Raw genomic sequence first — 17,914 nt, 5'->3', positions numbered from 1 at the left:
TTAAATAAAGTCTATTTTAAAAAGAAATTTTCAAATGATTTAAATGATGAGAGAGAAACTAACAAATATTGAAGAGAGCCAAAGAAGATTCAAAATATGGGTAACAAGAGTCTCCAAAGAAGAAAACTAAAACAAGAGAACAAAACAAATGCCAAAATACTGTAATTTAAGAAAACTTTCTTCAAATTAAAAATAAAACCTCTGAAACTATATTTTAAAAGAACACATCATGTTGGGTGCAAAAATATAGTTAGATAAAATGAACAAGATCTAGCTGTTGATAGTACAACAGGGTGACTATAGTCAATAATAATTTATTGTATATTTAAAAATAACTACAAGAGTGGAATTGAAATGTTCCTAACACAAAGAAACAATAAATGCTAAGGTAATGGATACCCCAACTACTCTGATGTGATTACTACACAATGCATGCCTGTATCAGAACATCATGTGTGCCCCATGAACATATACACCTATTATGCACCCATTTTATCTAAAAAAAATTTTTTTTTTTTGAGATGGAGTTTCACTCTTGTTGCCCAGGCTGGAGTGCAATGGCACAATCTCGACTCACCGCAATCTCCACCTCCCAGGTTCAAGCAATTCTCCTGCCTCAGCCTCCCAAGTAGCTAGGATTACAGGCATGCACCACCACACCCAGCTAATTTTGTATTTTTAGTAGAGACAGGGTTTCTCCATGTTGGTCAGGCTGGTCTCGAACTCCCAACCTCAGGTGATCTGCCTGCCTCAGCCTCCCAAAGTGCTGGGATTACAGGCATGAGCCACTGCGCCTGGACTTAAAAAATTTAAAAAAAAAAAAAAAATTAACACACCATGCAGGCCAGGCATGGTGGCTGACACATGTAATCCCAGCACTTTGGGAGGCTGAGGTGGGAGGATCACTTGAGTCCAGGAGTTGAAGACCAGCCCGGGCAACATGGTGAAACCCCGTCTCTACAAAAAAATATAAAAATTAGCCACACGTAGTGGTGCTTGCCTGTGGTTCCAGCTACTCAGGAGGCTGAGGCAGGAGGATTGCTTGAGCCTGGATGCAGAGGTTGCAGAGAGCCAAGACAGTGCCACTGTACTTCAGCCTGGGCAACACAGCAAGACCCTGTCTCAAAGACAAAAACAAAAATACCCAAAAAAAAAACAAAACAAAAAAACCACCATATACCTGAGAATATTGACCCAGAATGACCAATATCACAAAATATTCAAATACAACTACTAGACTTTAAAGAAAAAAAGAAAAATCCTTTGACATCTAATCAAACAGTGAATGAGTTATAAGAGAAAGAAAATTAGATTATCCTGAAGCATTTCTATACCAGTGTTTCTCCAGAAGCAAATGGAGCACATATTTAAGATACTCAAAGAAAGAAAATGGAAGCCAAGGATTTTATATGCAGCAAAACTGACATTCAAGTGCAAAGGGCATAAACTGTTATCAACATATGCAAACAAAAAGTAGGCAATATTGGTCCCATGAACTCTTTTTGAGAAACATACTACAGAATGAGCTTCAGCCATGCAAAATGACTAAAGAAACATTTAACATAATGACTGGTGATGAGTAATAAACATGCAGTTACAGTATTAGTTATATAAACATGCAGTTACAGTATTAGTTATATAACTAATACTAAATGAGAGCTAAAAGGGGAAGATTATAGTATGCAACGGCTGATGTTCAAACAATGTAAATAATTATTCTTAAAGAGGGGTAGAATGAGGATACAATATGCAACAATTTTTTTTTGTTTGTTTTGTTTTTGTTTTTTGTTTTTTGTTTTGAGACAGAGTCTCACTCTGTTGCCCAGGTAAAGTGCAATGGAGTGGTCTCAGCTCACTGCAACCTCCTCCTCCCAGGTACAAACGATTCTCCTGCCTCAGCCTCCCGAGTAGCTGGGACTACAGGTGTGCGCCATCATGCCCAGCTAATTTTTTTGTATTTTTAGTAGATATAGGGTTTCACTATGTTGGACAGGCTCGTCTCTAACTCCTGACCTTGTGATCTGCTTGGCCTCCCAAAGTGCTAGGATTACCGGCATGAGCCACCGTGCCCAGCTGCAAAAACGTATTTTAACTGCTCTCAGTAATAACATTGGTGGAAGTGGTATTACTATTATTCTGAGGTTATTTTGTGTAAACATGGGATTAAGTAAATGATTATGGCATATTCTAACTCTTTCATATCTTGTGTCCTTGAGAAACAAGATTCTTGGTATAAAAGAAAGGCGGTAAAAATGTGATATAGAAGAGGTTGAATTTTATAACTCTGTGGTTATGAATTAGATGTATCAATCTGAACTCAGAAGATACAGTCATGCACTACATAACAATGTTCTGGTCAACAACAGACCACGTGTATGACGATTGTCCCAGGAGATTATAATGGAGTTTTCATATCATATTTCTACTGTAACTTTTCCTATGTTTGGATACACAGAAACTTACCACTCTGGTACAACTGCCTACAGTACTCAGTACAGTATCATGCTGTATAGTTTGTAGCTCAGGAGTATTAGGACCTATCACACAACCTAGACATGTGTCCATTTCACATAGCCTGGGTATGTGATATGTCCAAACCTAGGCTGTACCATCGAGGTTTGTGTAAGTACACTCTGTGATGTTCACACAGTGACGAAATAGCCTAACAACTTACTTCTCAGAATGTATCCCCATTGTTTAAGTGATGAGTAACTGTATTTTATCTCTTTTTTGGTTTGGATTTTGTTTCTTTATTTGTTTGTTTGTTTGTTTGTTTGTTTGTTTGTTGAGATGGAGTCTTGCTTTGTAGCCCAGGCTGGAGTACAGTGGCGTGATCTCGGCTCACTGCAAGCTCCACCTCCCAGGTCCCAGCGATTCTCCCACCTCAGCCTCCTGAGTAGCTGGGATTACAAGTGTGCACCACCATGTCTGGCTAAGTTTTCATATTTTTAGTAGAGACGGGGTTTCACCGTGTTGCCCAGGCTGATCTTGAACTCCTGAGCTCAGGCAATCCACCCACCTTGGCCTCTCAAATGTATTTTATCTTTTAAAAGAAAAAAATGTACACATACATATAATATCTTAGCTCTGTTCACTAAAGGAGCCTGAAGATGATGACCAGCCTAATAGCATTGATTATCCCCAGCACCCAGATTGGTTGAAATACTATTTTCCACTAAATAAAACTAAAACTTCTTGGGGAAATTGTTGATTCCTGATTTGGGGCAGAAAATGTGTGGGAGATGGGCCTGGAGCATTATCTTATACTGGAAAAGAGGGAGTTACCAAGCTACTAAGGTGTAAAAAGGACTCAGTGCCAACTTGAAGAGGCTCCCATCAGCCAGAGATGGGAAAATTTGAGCTTCTAAAGGATAATAATTGCAATTGATTAAAACCCATCAATCAGTGAGTTAATAAAGATATTTAAAATGATTTTTTAAAAACTAATGGGTAACCTTGAGAGAATGATATGAAACCAATTCATTATCTTAAATGAAGCATTTATTCTGCCTTCCTGTATAAAACATACCATGGGTAATCAAATACTAATGAGGATATGTGTCTCTTTATAAAGGTACTCTAATAAATGAAAAAATTAAAGAATTCAAATACCACCATTTTTCCATCCCCGATGAATTAATAAGTGTAGGCATGTAGAATTAATGGCTGCTACTATTACAAAAAGAGAGACAATCAGAAATTATGTGCCTCCTAATGAAAGAGTACAGCAGCCCTGTAGTCCTGCCAAAGGTATTGAACCCAAGTCTGATCAAACCTCTGGATTCAGCTACTCATTTGCAAGAAATACAAAAGACTACAACAATGTGTTGAACTGCACCGCAAATGTGCATCAGCAAATTCCAGACAGTGGGAAACTATAGATCAAATGGTACAGGTCTTCAATAGATAAAATGAAAGAAAAAGAAAGGGATGGAGAAGGATTCTGTATATTAAGAGATTTAAAAGATATATAATAACTTTTAGGAGGCAAGACTAAACTATAGCGTCTAGAAATGTACACTGAGGTGATAAAACTACAAAGTAACATAAGGAAGTGATCACTGTAAAAAGTCAGGATAAGGACTTCTGCTTCTGATTAGGACTCAATACAGGAACCAGATTACCTTCCTGCCCAAAAGAACTAAAATACTAGACCAAATACGTGGAAGGAAACAAATCCTGTTTTCAGACATTGGATATCTGGCTTCAAATAATAGTGATCCCTGAGAGGGGGTAAAATTGCCCCAGCTTACTCCCTGGAGAGAATATTCAGGCCAGAATACAGAGATGGGGGACCCTCCAGTCTCCCTGAGTTGAGAAGGCAACGCTGGGAGTTCATGGAAGTCATGTGGCTAGGGTCCACCGAGCAAAGTACTGGTGAGGAGAGAGGTGCCCAGAGAGAGCTCCAGACATGTGCATGCGGCACCCCTTGAGTATTCATCAGCACATGTGTGTAAGGCAACTACCCAAAGCTTGGAAACGAACCACTTAAAACAAGTAAGATAAACATTTCTGGAGCTTGCATAGAACCAGAAAAAGTCCATAGTCTCATCTACCAGAGTGGACAACCTCAAAATTCATTAGGCATTGTGTAGTGAGGCAAAATCAGTCCTAGAACAAAAGTTGCTCTGATCCCAGCTAACAAAGCTTAAAACCAAGAATCAAAATAATTAAACTGTTTCCATAATGAGCAGAGAAATTACACAAAAAAGATAGAATTAGTAGATAAGGATGTAAAACAGTTATAATTATAGTCCATATATTCAATGAAGCGGAAGGAAGATTGAGCATACAGAGATATGAAAGGTAGATTTTTTTATAAAGATCCAAATGAATTTCTAGAGATAAAAACTACAACATAAGAGATTTTAAAAACACATTGGACCAAATGAACAGCATATTACTGTAAAAGAGTAATGAACTTGAGGATATAGCAACTGAAATTATACAAAATGAAACACACAGGAAAAAAAGACTGAAAAAAATAAGTGAAGCATCACTGAGCAGTGAGATAACTTCCAGCAGCCTAAAAATGGAGTCCCCCAAAGGACAGAAAACAGAAGGAAGTAGGGCCAAAAAAATTTTTTAAAGAAATAATGGCTGAAAATTTTTCAAGTTTGGTTAAAATTACTGAACCCACAGATCCAAGAAGCTCAATGAACCCAAAGCACAAGAACCTTTACCAAGGCATATCATAGTCAAATTGCTTAACACTGGTGAAAAAGATAATCTTATAAACAGAAGAGGAACAAAGACAAGAATACAACTGACTTCTTGATAATAAATATATCTTGAAAATAATACATCCCAGAATACAATGAAACAACAATTTTTAAGTACTAGAGGAGGAAAAAAAGCTGCCATCCTATAATTTTATACCCAGCAAAAATATCTCAAAAAACAAAAGTGAAATAAAGACTTTTTCAGGCATAGAAAACTGAAAGAATTTACTAGCTGTAGACCTGCACTTAAGGAAATGTTAAAGTCCTTCTGGAACAAAGACAAATATAACAGACAGAAATCTGATCAATACAAAGAAATGAAGAGCACCAGAAACAGTTAATATGTGGGTAAATATAAAAGTGGTTTTTTAAAAATATCTTTAAGAGATAATTGACAGTTTAAAGAAAAAAAAATAACAATGTATGATGGGGCCTATAACATATGTGTAGAAGTTATAAATGATAAAACGTTAACCTATGATAAAAGCCAAAGCAGTGACTACTCATGTGGGAATCCAGGTGGTTTGAGCTGTTGATAGGGCAGATTCGGGAATTCCCGGAATGATTGACAAGGTTCTATCTCTTTATGTGGGTATTGGTTACAAATGTGTTCACCTTGTGATAACTCACGTTAAGTTATACATTAGTGTTGTTTCATAACACAAAAGCTTTAAGAGCAATTGAAAGTGAATCATTTCATTTTTCTGAACTACATAGATGTGTAGAAGAAAATACAGAAAGGATATGAAATAAGATTAACAGTAGTTATTACACGGGTATTGAGATTGAGGGTGAGAACTACTTTTCTATTTTTTCCAAAATGGCTATATAAATATTATTTACTTTTGTAATGAGGAAAAATAAGTAAAAACAAATATTCCCAATGGAAATACTTTCATTGTATAGGTTTCCTTGGGAACAAAATTCATAAATTTGCAATCACTTCACTACCTTGGCTTCTTTGCTTTCATTTTTACATCAGTCCTGCCCATCCCTATCTGCATTGCTCTGTGGTATGTGCTAGCAACCAGAATTAAGGAACTGGTAGGCATTTTTAAAATTTTGTGTACAGTCTAGGCACAGTAGCTCATGCCTCTAATTCCAGCACTTTAGGAAGCCAAGGTGGGAGAATCACTTGAAGCCAGAACTTTGAGACCAGCCTGGGCAACAAAGTGAGACCCCATCTCTACAAAAAATAAAATTATCAGCTGCACGCAGTGGCTCACGTCCGTAATCCTAGCACTCTGGGAGGCAGATCACTTGAAAGCAGGAGTTCGAGACCAGCCTGGCTAACATGGTAAAACCCCATCTCTACTAAAAAATAACAAAAAAAATTAGCTGGGCGTGGTGGCACACATCTGTAATCCCAGCTACTTGGGAGGCTGAGGCAGGAAAATTGCTTGAACCCAGGAGATGAAGATTACAGTGAGCCAAAATTGCGCCACTGCACTCCAGCCTGGGTGACAGAGCGAGACTCCATCTCAAAAAATAAAAATATAAATATAAAAATATTAGCCAGATGCCGTAATGCACACCTGTAGTCTCAGCTACTCAGGAGGCTGAGGCAGAAACATAGCCTGATCCCAGAAGCTCAAGGCTGCAGTGAGCTATGATTTCACCACTGCACTCCAGCCTGGGAAACAGAGCAAGACCTTATCTCTAAAAAAAATAAAATAATTAAATAATTAATTTTTATGTACAGAATCAAAATAAAAACAGCTACAATTACATTTTTAAAGAACTTCTTATTCTAGCTGATAATAATGTTTGGCTGTGAGACGAGAGGTGAGGAACAGTTATCTCGAAGCCAGAGTTTGCAATCTGCTACCCTGGAGATTTCTTTGGGAGACTTTGCATGGTTCAGAGGATCTTGTGATTGTTTTGTAAGCAAGGAGGTGCTGCATTTACAAATGCTGTAGAAACAGCCCTGTGTTTTTAATATTCTAAACAGAAATACAGAGTGCCTCTAAATTTCATCTGACAGAAACCTTATGCTTATATTAGCTGTATCCAAAAATAAGAACAAGCCTAAATGAAGACTGCCACAAACCTTTAGCATCAGCAAAAGGCTGTATCTCAAGGGAGAGAATATCAGCACAAAGAAAATACCAGGTTTAACTAGAAGGACCTGATAAAGACATATCCTACTGCACAGTTCATTGCTCAGAGAGCAAGCAGGGAAGTGAAAAATATACCATGAATGTCCATTGTTTGTGAATGGCTAGGGTTGGGTCAAGTAAGGCAAGCCATATAGAATATCAGCCCTATTATAGTTCCCAAGAAAACACCGCACACATTCTAAAGATTAGCAAAGGGACTACAGCACACTAAAAGGGAGGGGGGATGAGAATGCCTCGTTTGATTATTGATTTAATTTACAAATGTGAAAAGGAGTGTAGTGTGGTACATGGGATGTCATGTATTCTAAGTATATATAATGCAGGGTCTGTTTCATGGTAACAGAATTCAAAAATTAGGATTTTATCTAACCTTTGAGCAATATAAGAAAATTTCAGGCCCGGCGCAGTGGCTCACACCTGTAATGCCAGCACTTTGGGAGGCTGAGGCGGGAGGATCTCTTGAAGCCAGGAGTTTGAGACTATCCTGGGCAACAAAGCAAAACCCTATCTCTAAAGATAAAGAAAGAAATGATAAATTAAAAAAATAAAATTGAAACTAGTTCCACAAGAGGCATTGGGGGCTATTAATTTAATTGAATCATTCATAGATATTACCATTTTAAGGGTATATTGGTATGAGCTAAAGGTTATCTGGACACTGTTTGGAAAACAGAAACATGTACATGTGACAGTTACTCTAAGGGTTTATTCTAAAAAGAAAAAATCTGATGGGTGAACATTTGCTTCCTTGGGTTATGTGCTATAATGTCCCCAACATAATTTTCCTGAAAAATGACTATATGGGTTACCAAAACAAACATATACATCACTGCAACACTTTGTCGTAACATATGCAGTGCTTTAAGCCAACTCAAAGATGTATAATGTAGAACTGGAATCATTTCCTAGACAGAGGACCACTAGCAATAACCTTTAATAGCCCAGGGTCTCCAGGGGCACATTTAAGGCAGGATTCCTAGAGGCTGCATTTCGGCAGCCACTGTGGAATGAAATAAACACTTTGGAGCAGAGCAGGAAGTCCCGCTGTTCAGCACTAGCTGGTTTCAAGCCAATGGTTCCTAATCTCAATGAGCAGCAGCTGTCATAGCCATTCTGCAGGGATGTCTTTTTGAAAGTTCTTAAAGATCTTAATTGTGACCTTCCCCTCTGGCTCTAAGTAAGGTTCTTCTTGCTCACCTGTCATATAATTGGGAGCACTCAATTTCATGATCAGCAACACAAAATGAAGTGGAGAATACTCTTATTAAATAAGCTGGAAGAAAGGGACAATCAGAGAGACAGGCGGCATGATGTACTAGAAAGAGAAGTGGTCCTCCTGGCAAAACCTGACGCAAGGGACAGGCTGCTGCGACCTTGTACAGATAACTCATCAGTAAATCTACTTAACATGCCTCTTTGGAGAGTATTGTCTTAGTTCTTTTGAGTGGCTATAACAAAATGCACTCATCCCTTGATACCTGTGGGGGACTGGTTCCAGAACCTCCTGTGGATACCAAAACTCGATGATGCTCAAATCCCTGTTAAAAAATGGTGTAGTATTTGCATATAACCTATGTACGTCCTTTCATATAATTTAAATCATAGGTAGATTACTTATAAAATGTAATACAATGTGAATGCTAGGTAAATGATCATCATGCTGTGTTGTTTAAGGAATAATGACGAGAATAGTCTGTACCTTTTTCCAAATAATTTTTCCAAATATTTTTGATCCATGGTTACTTGAATCCACAAATGCAGAATCCACAGGTATGGGGGGATGACTGCACCTTAGACTAGGTAATTTATAAATAGAAATGTATTGTCCACAGTTCTGGAGGCTGGGACACCTAAGATCAAGGTGCCAGCAGCTTCAGTGTCTGGTGAGGGCTTGCTCATCAGAGATGACACCTTCTTGCTGCATTCTCACAAGGCAGAAGAGAAGACAAGCTTCCTCCAGCCTCTCATAAGGGCACTAATCCCATTCATGAGGTCTCCGTCCTCATGATCTAATCACCTCCTAAAGACCCCACCTCTTGTAGTACTATTGCATTGGAGGTTAGGTTTCAACATATGAATTCTTGGGGATACAAATATTCAGACCACAAGAAGTATCGTTTTATGAAAATAAGCATGTGTAAATAAGGCATTTGGACTGTGTTAACTTCTCAACATAAAGCACAATTGCAAAAATTCTTAGTTGAATCACTTTGGAGTCTATTCAAGACAATTTCTCATATTAAGGCCTCAGCCTGGCATTCCAAAGATACCTTCCTGTGAACCTGCTCTCAAGCACTGAATGAACTGCTAGGCTGGCACACCAGCCGCACCCCCACCTGGCCAACTTCCAGCCTGTGCTTCTAATCATGCCTTCTCCCATCTCCACCTACTGAAATCCCATGCAGCCTTCCACATTCAGCTCAAATGCCATCTTCTTCATGAAATTTTCTATCAAAGGGGCTGAGAGACAGAAGAGGGAGAGGGATGAGAGCCAGGGAGAGATTTGCTGCCACTTGATGGCTTTAGCTTTGCAAAGGCAGCAAGAAACACAGTGGCCTGAGTCTGAAAACCAACATGGTGAGATTTCCCAACAGTGGCACAGGCACTAAAAAGGCAGCTCAGCCAGTGAGGTGTTAAAATACAGGCAGGGTGACCATCTGTTCAGGCTATCACAGACAGAATTTTCACGCTGGGTGGGGGTTACAAGGGATGACCCTACATCCCTTCCATGCTTCTAAGTTGTGTCATGGCCATGGGTTCAAAACAGTAAGTTTCAAGTTACAGGCAAATTTTGTTGAAGGTCCAGTTTATGATTCTCTAATCTTACCTGCCCACTTTCCTGATAAATTTATTTAAAAAGAAATACAGCCTTCAGCCTAGCTACTTTGGAGGCTGAGGTGGGAGGATCACTTGAGCCCAGAAGTTCAAGGCTGCAGTGAGCCATGATTGCACCACTATACTCCATCATGGGGCAATAGAACAAGACTGTCTCTTAAAAAAAAAAAAAAAAGTGTTTAAGTAATATAAGCCATTTTATAAAAGGTGGTGAGAAAGCAACATAGCAGCATAAGAGCAAAGGCTTTAAAGTCAGCCTGCACATGGATATGAATCCTTGTTTTAGACAAGTTATATAACCACTGCCGGTCTCACTTTCCTCACCTGTAAAGTGGGCCTAAGAACAGAACATCATAAGGGGTTGATGTAAGGAGTATATGAGTTAATACACATAAAGCAGTTAGTGTAGTATATAGCATATAGCAAGCATGCAATAACAGTTCATTACTATCAATATCACTACCATTATTAAAGTGCTTTGCAGGTCCTGACACATGGAAAATATATAATAAATAACAACTACCAAGATTTTTAAAGTTATTTTTTTTATAGAGATGGGGTTTCCCTATGTTGCCCAGGCTTATCTTGAACTCCTGAGCTCAAGTGATCTGTTCACCTCAGCTTCCCAAAGTCCTGGGATTACAGGCATGAGCCACTGCCCCCAGCCCATCAATATTATTATAATACATGTAAGTTTATATATTAAATGCCATTCATTTTAAGTAAGATAAATACATAATCATTCATTTTAAAGATTAATCTTAGATTCATTGTAAAGCAAATATTTAAAGACATCATTACAAAAGTAGAATTTGGTATACAGGCCCCCTCTGGTTAAGGGATAATAGTGGTTAGTTATTACCATTTTATAGATGATAAAACTCAAAGATTCTATTAATTGCCCAAGGTCACACAGTGGAGCAACTAAAACTAGAACTGAGTCTTTAGTTTCTAAGTTCCTTCTTCCTTCCATGAACCATGCAAATAAAAATAAAATAAACTGGAAGTATGGTAGCATGCCAAGAGTTAATCTATTCATCCAGCGGAGAGATGTGTTTCTTCCTTCTCTGTTTAACATTTCTGAGGCTTTTATCTCCTTTATGTGAAAAAGACAAGAAATCTTTATTCTACATGTAATGAGGGATCTCCCATAAAACATGGCAGATTAAACACATGTAATGGATTAGTCAGGATGCAGATTCTACTGATAATGAATGAAATAAAATGGAGTTGTACTTCTCTTCCATATTACAAGAAGTATTAGAAGGCCTAGATGGCCAGGCACCGTGGTCCACACTTGTAATCCCAGCACTTTGGGAGGCCAAGGTGGGAGAATTGCTTGAGGCCAGGAGGTCTAGGCCAGCCTGGACAACACAGCAAGACCCTCTCTTAAAAAAAAAAAAAAAAAGGCCAAGGCTAATAGGGTACCCTTCAATGTTGGAAACTCATATTCCTTCCCTTCTGGTGCTCAGCCTTTCCAGGATGCCACTCTCTTCTGCATGGTTGAGGCTAGTTCACTGCTATAGCCATGTTCCTTCCAGGCAACAAGAAAAGACATGCCTCTTGCCTTTAAGAGCATGATTTAGGGCCAGGTGCAGTGGCTCAGGCCTGTAATCCCATCACTTTGGAAGGCCAAGGCAGGCAGATTGCTTAAACCCGGGAGACCGAGGTTGCAGTGAGCTGAGATCTCACCACTGTATTCCAGCCTTGGTGACAGAATGAGACTCTGTCAAAAAAAAAAAAAAAAAAAAAAAACCTAATACAAACAATATTTCACTGTAGCAAGCTGAAAGGATATGCTGCCAGGAATGAAGGAAAGAAAGATGTCAGCTGTTTGGGGTAGGGGATGCGGGTGGCTCCTCAGATCTCCAGGTCCTCGCAGGACACATGCTCAAAGTGGTGAAGACCTTCTACTTGCCTACAGTGACATCCTGCAGGAAGCCTAAAGAGGCATTTTCAAAGTCTCTGCTGCTTCCAGTCTGGTCATCCTGAAACTTCAACATCATTGCTATACATGATTGCAAAATCACCTTGCATAAGTTGCAGAATCTAACATCTAGGTCAAGGTACAACTTCATACCATACCACACCTCCATCTTGGTTCACTGTTCACAGTTATATTGAAAATGACAGGCATCACCCATGCACAGCTGTATGGCAGCATTGTAGCAATGTTACTAGGCACAGTTATCTCCAGCATTACATGGCCTGGGAGGTCGTGAACAGGATCTGCCAAAAAGCACAAAGATAGTTAAGCCAAAGTGGGTAAAAGGCAATTATTATTTTCAGGAAAAACAAATATTGGACAAGATAGGGAGTATAGTATACTATATGGCTCTGCTGTAATAACTATATGATCATAATCATATTAATTTAACCAAAAACTGTGATATAACTGTATCAAGGGGATAGGAAAAAAGGAAGTGGGAAGAAAAGAAAGAGTGTAAGAGAACTAGATCCTCATTTCACAGTAATAAATCACTAGGAATAGTGACTCAAACTGGTAAGTCAAGAAACAGTGTTACATTCCTTTTTCTTTTTCTCTCCCTTCTTTCTTCCCTTCCTTCTTTCCTTCCTTTATTTCTTTCTAGATGTATGTAGATAAATATCAGAAGAAACAGCTAAGAATTTACAGTGCTTACCTTTGGAGATGAGCCGTGGAACAGGAAAAAAGAAGCAAAATGATGTGGGCTCCATGCTTGCACAGCCTGCAGAACCATGAGCCAGTTAAATCTTGTTTGGTTTTTTTTTTTTTTTAAGTTTTTAAATTTTACTTTAAGTTCTGGGATACATGTGCAGAATATGCAGGTTTGTTACATAGGTATACATGTGCCATGGCAGTTTGCTGCACCTGTCAACCCATCATCTAGGTTTTAAGCTCCACATGCATTAGGTATTTGTCCTAATGCTCTCCCTCCCCTCGCCCCCCATCCCCAAACGGGCCCTGGTGTGGGATGTTCCCCTCCCTGTGTTATCATTGTTCAACTCCCACTTATGAGTGAGAACATGTGGTGTTTGGTTTTCTGTCCCTGTGTTAGTTTGCCAAGAATGATGGCTTCCAGCATCATCCATGTCACTGCAAAGGACATGAACTCATTCTTTTTGATGACTGCATAGAATTCCATGGTGTATATGTGCCACATTTTCTTTATCCAGTCTATCATTGATGGGTATTTGGGTTGGTTCTAAGTCTTTGCTATTGTAAATAGTGCAATCTCTTTTCTTTATAAATTACCCAGCCTCAAGTATTTCTTAATAGCAATGCAAGAATGCAACAGAGACATAAGAGAAAAGGCTCCTTGCACTGTCCACCTTTGTACCATGTTCAAATATTACTTATGTTTTTAAATATTTGAAAAGCAAAAATAAACAAAAAGCAAATAAAGTAAAACATCTGAGGAAGAAACCTGGTTTAGCTGATCTTAAGAATGCTTCAGAAAACTTAAGAAAGACGTTAACTTAAGAAAGATGTTTGGAGACAAATTCACTTAAGAAAGATGTTAAGAAAGATGTTTGGAGATAACTACTGACTCTTGTTAACCACTTTTCATGGACAATTTCAAGGGGATTTATCTACCTATCACCAAGCCCTGAGTTATCAGGTAGACGGCAAGCTTCCAGAGAGAAGAAGGCATGGGTTTTTGTACCTCTCCTGTGATCTAGCCAAGCCTCTGGAAGAGAATATGTACTTGAGAAATATTAGGTCCCATTCAAAAATAAATATTCCAAAATAAGTAAATATTTAATACAGTAAACTGATCTTTGACAAAGGTGCCAAGAATACACAATGGGGAAAGGACAGCCTCTTCAATAAATGGCAAAGGAAAAACTGGATATCCACATGCAAAAGAATGAAATTGAGCTTCTGTCTTACACTACTCACAAAAAATAATTTGAAATAGATTAAAGACTTCTATGTAAGACCTGAAACTGTAAATATGTAGAATAAAACCTAGGAGAAAGCTCCTTGACATTGGTCTAGGAAATGATTTTTTTGGATATGACCTCAAAAGCAGAGGCAACAAAATAAATAAATAAATAAGCAAATGGGATGGCATCAAACTAAAAATCTTCTTCACAGCAAAGGAACAATCAAAAAATGAAAAGGTAACTTATGAAATGGTGAAAATATTTGCAAACCATATGTCCTATTAGGATTTAATATCCAAAATATATCAGGAACTCCTCATACAACTCAATAGCAAAAAAAAAAAAAAAAAAAAAACAAAAAAACCTCATTTAAAAATGGGCAAATGACCTGAACAGACATTGTTCCAAAGAAAGATAAATGGCCAACAGGTACACATGCACATGAAAGGTGCTTAGCATCACTATTCATCAGGGAAATGCAGATCAAAACCACAAAGAGATATCACCTCACATCTGTTAGGTTAGCTGTTATCAAAAAGACAAGATTAAAAGCATTGACAAGGATGTGGAGAAACAAGATCATTGTACGCTACTGGTGAAAATGAAATTTGATAGGGCCAGTATAGAAAACAGTATGGAGGTTCCTCAAAATATTGAAAATAGAACCATCTTATGATCCAGCAACCCATCTTCTGGGTATATATCCTTCTGGGTATATATCCTGGGTATATATCCTAAACAGTAGCTTCAGATATATCTGCACTCCTATGGTCATTGCACCATTATTCACTATAGCCAGGACATGGAAACAACGTAAATGTCCGTTGATGAATTAATGGATAAAGAAATTGTGTGTGTGTGTGTGCATGTGTATATATGTATATATTAGATTGGTGCAAAAGTAATTGCAGTTTTTGCCATTATATACAGTCATTAAAAAGAAGGAAAGAAGGAAATCCTGCCATTGGTGACAACACGGATGGACCTTGAGAGCATTATGCTAATAAGTGAAACAAGTCAGACAAAGAAAGAGAAATGTATAAGCTCACTTATATGTGGAATCTAAAATAGTCAAACTCGGCCGGGTGCGGTGACTCATCTGTAATCCCAGCACTTTGGGAGGCTGAGGCGGGAGGATCACTTGAGGTCAGGAGTTCAAAACCAGCCTGGCCAGCATGATGAAACCCCTTCTCTACCAAAAATACAAAAAAAAAAATTAGCTGGGCATGATGGTGCATGCCTGTAGTCTCAGCTACCTGGAAGGCTGAGGCAGGAGAACGGTTTAAACCTGGGAGGCAGAGGTTGAAGTGAGCCGAGATCGCACCACTGCACTCCAGCCTGGGCAACAGCAAGACTCTGTCTCAAAAAAAAAAAAGTCAAACTCAAAGAAACAGAGTTGAATGGTGGTTGCCAGGGGCTGGGAATTGAGGGAAATGAAAAGATGTTGGCCAAAGAGTGCAAACTTTCAGTTATAAGGAACACATTCTGGGGATCTAACGTACAACGTGGTGACTAGAGTTAATAATACCGTATTGTATACCTGAAGTTTGCTAAGAAAGTAGGTCTTAAATGTCCTCAACGCACACACACAAAGCTAACTATGTCAGGTAATTGATGTGTTAATGATTGTGACAATAATTTCATAATACATATGCATATGAAAGCATCACATTGTATCCCTTAAATACATACGGTTGTCCCTCAGTAACCACAGGGGATTGGTTCTAGAAACTCCTGCAGATACCAAATCCAAGGATGCTCAAGTCCCTTATATAAAATGGTTCGTATCTGCATGTAACCTATGCCCATTATCTCTAGATTACTTATAATACCTAATACAATGCAAATCCTATGTAAATAGTTGTAATACTGTATTGTTTAAGGAATAATGATAAGGAAAAAAGTCCCTACAAGTTCAGCACAGATGCAACTATTACAGGCCTAACTACATTTTCAAACCGTGGTTGGTTGAATCTATGGATGCAAAACCCATAGAAATAGAGGTTCAACTGCAGCCATCCCATTACTGGGCATATACCCAAAGGATTATAAATCATGCTGCTATAAAGACACATGCACACGTATGTTTATTGTGGCACTATTCACAACAGCAAAGACTTGGAACCAACCCAAATATCCATCAATGACAGATTAGATTAAGAAATTGTGGCACATGTACACCACGGAATACTATGCAGCCATAAAAATGATGAGTTCACGTCCTTCGTGGGGACATGGATGAAGCTAGAAACCATCATTCTGAGCAAACTATTGCAAGGACAGAAAACCAAACACCGCATGTTCTCACTTATAGGTGGGAATTGAACGATGAAAACACGTGGACAAAGGGTGGGGAACATCACACACCGGGGCCTGTCATGGGGTTGGGGGAGGGATAGCATTAGGAGATATACCTCATGTAAATGACCAGTTAACAGGTGCAGCACACCAACATGGCACATGTATACATATGTAAAAAACCTGCATGTTGTGTACATGTACCCTAGAATTTAAAGTATTAAAAAAAAAAAAAGAAAGAAATAGAGGGTCAACTGTACGAATTTATCTGTCAATTATACCTCAGTAAAGCTGGGGGTGGGAGTCCAGGAATAAATAGATAAACAGATAAATAGTTTGAGTATCTTCTTTGTGGCAGGGGTCAGGGGCTGGGGAGAGGTGGAGATAGGGCAGAGAGCTTTCCCTTCTTTTCCATTTCAATTTCTCCTAGCCTAGAATCTTCTTTTATTTTAGTATTAATAGAAAGTTCTAATTTTTAATGAGGGCCATCCGTGGTGCCTAGAGATAAAGTAGCCATGGTCATTCAAGAGTGATTTGTCTCCTTGTCCTCCAGAAAACAATCAAAGGCTTGAGATCAACCCCATGGGCCTATATCTACCCAATCAAAACAGTGAGTTATCACAGAACCACAGCTCTATGAATGCTTTACCTGGATTTTTTTTTTCCAGAAGGAACATGTTTCTCATGCAGCAATCTTAATAAATGCAAGTGGGCTCCATTTCTTGGCTTTGAGGTAATGAAAAATTAATTACCATACTTTACAAGTAATAGTTTCCACTCACAGCACCCCTTTAGAAGTAAATATATCATAAATAGTTACTATTATACCAATGGCTGGTGGATTGGGCGGCCTGTCGTCCATAAATCTTTTTTCAACAGACATGTTATTTCTTCTGGGGGAACAAACAGATTTGTTTTAGATCAGAGAGTCAACTGACAGATGGCCTTTGTAAAAACACACCATTTGTATAAATAAATTATAGTTTCACGATGGTATTCTGCATTTGTGGATTTGGAAAATCAATGCCCCCATTCTCCAGACTGGGCCTAAACTGTAAAGAGCAATTTTGTTTAGGTGCGAGGTCACATTGCACAGATCTGCCAACACAGATGCTAAAGTCCAAACTCTCTGGATGCTTGCTGCCACTTCTCATCACAATTGTCACAAAGAACTCTGCCTGGAGGTAACAGGATGATCTCCCAGAGAGCTCCGTAATGGATCAGAGCAAGTTACCAACTGGCACACTCCCCTTAGCTCTGGGCTCTGTTTCTATTAAACGTAATGACACCACGTGCCTTATTTTCCTAACCACAACTTTGCATAATTGGGGCTGACAGTGTATTTGTCTTAAAAACCTGAAACACTTCATTTTCTTTTATAATACAGTTCGTCAGTTAAATGCTAAACATTCAGTAGATTCCTTTAAAATCCAAACCAGCCCTGACTCTGAGCACACTGAAATCTCAGTCATTACTCATCTTACAAGGTATACACATGTAACATATGCATCAAATATTTCTTGATTCATATATAAATGTATATATCTAAATACGCATCTATACACACAC

This window comes from Theropithecus gelada, chromosome 9 (assembly GCF_003255815.1).
Source record: "Theropithecus gelada isolate Dixy chromosome 9, Tgel_1.0, whole genome shotgun sequence".
Lineage (NCBI taxonomy): Eukaryota > Metazoa > Chordata > Mammalia > Primates > Cercopithecidae > Theropithecus > Theropithecus gelada.
This window is presented reverse-complemented; position numbering follows the sequence as displayed.